Consider the following 1,727-nt stretch of genomic DNA (forward strand, 5'->3'; position numbering starts at 1 on the left):
TAACAAAATGCGTTTATGTTTGCAGGACAGTCTTGGAAATAGCTGACAAATCTCGTCTCAGAACATTTTATTCTGTGTTTGATTTTAAATATAAAGAGAAAAAAGAACCATGCATGTGTTTTTGGAGACATATTGTCAGTAAATTTCAGAGAATCCTCATGATGACCTCATAATTGACAGGTGCTTTAATAGAATTCGTTAAGTGGACATCTTGCAGTGATGTGACTTAAAATATTGCAACAACATTTTTTTTTCACGTCGACAGTAAATATATATATATATATATATATATATATATATATATATATATATATAAAAATATAAATAATAAATATATATTATATATATATTTATTTATTTATATATGCCTTTTAAATTGATGTATTCAGTTGTAGTCAAACTCCATTTCTAATAATTACTTTTTGCACTATTATAGTGCTTTCTGCGACATGTTGCCATATATTTCCTACGGTTTAGAGCTTGTTCTCGATAGTAATATTAGTAATATTATTAATATATTACCCTTCTTGATCTTCTTATATTATTATTATTATTATTATTGTCGCACATAAGATGATGTGTCTATAGGTGTTTTATTTCCCTCCTGATGTGACCCTTCAGAAGGTGGAAAGAAGAAGCTGCTTCTTGCTGCAGACAGTCTGCAGTCGCTCCCGCTTTGTGTCCCCTGCAATTAGTCGCTTTGAATGGCAGAGAGGAGGCGATGGGGGGAGGGGGGCGCACTGAGATCTGAGACAATCCGCATTCTTGTGGGGGTAGACCGGCTCCAGCTCCTCGCCATACCTACTGCCGCAGCTAGAAATGAAAAGAAAAAAAAGATTAAAAAGGAAAAATAAATCGTATTCTTGTTTGTTTGTTTGTTTGTTTGTTTTTATTATGGTACTGCTAATAAAAGCGCGGCAGCTTGCAAAAACAAAAATAAAGAAAAGTGGAAACAAAGGCTCATATAAAGTCACTTTGCGAACATGCGCAAAAATGAGAACGCGCTACAACAAAATGTTCACTGTACGTGTCAGACACACACGTGAGACACTCAATGACCCGTGCATGTTACTATTCCCACCTGACACGCAACTTGTTTTTGTCTCAACCTAAAGTCACTGCACACGCGCACGCTCTGACGCAAACATACAGCGCATTTCCCCCAATCTCACACCCTGCACGTCTTTAGCTGCAGTCAGCCGAACTTCTGATGCAGACCAACAGTGCAAACAGGTCACCAACCGGCGTGCACGCGGCACCCGTGCACACAAGTGTTACTGCATGTTTTGCCTCTAACACACACACACACACACACACACTCGAGGTGCCATTATATTGAGAGCCCCCGTTTATTTCCAACCGAACATTTTCCACTCAGCTAGTTTTCCCCCGTTTTGCAAATCGAGTCTAAATAATGACAGTTAGCTTTACTGGACAGCTTCAACTGTAACACTCCACAATAATTATTCTCCAGGATTAGGGCCTCCATTATCATAATCTGGACATTGACAATTACCTATAATTTGCAAAGATGCGCTTGGTTCTTGATTGCAGAGGGCTTTTTTTTCCCTCCAACCTCGCCATCACTAAACAGTGACAGTAATAACAGCTAATTTTGCAGGCGATATATAAGAGCTTACCGGGCTGTGCAAACACTTTCCCACCTGGATTTGCTTATTCAACCAGCAGCATGAAGCAGCGCAGGCGCCTTTTTTAGGGGGGATTAG

The sequence above is a fragment of the Nematolebias whitei genome, chromosome 19 (genome assembly GCF_014905685.2).
Source record: "Nematolebias whitei isolate Nwh7 chromosome 19, NemWhi1, whole genome shotgun sequence".
Classification (NCBI taxonomy): Eukaryota; Metazoa; Chordata; class Actinopteri; order Cyprinodontiformes; family Rivulidae; genus Nematolebias; species Nematolebias whitei.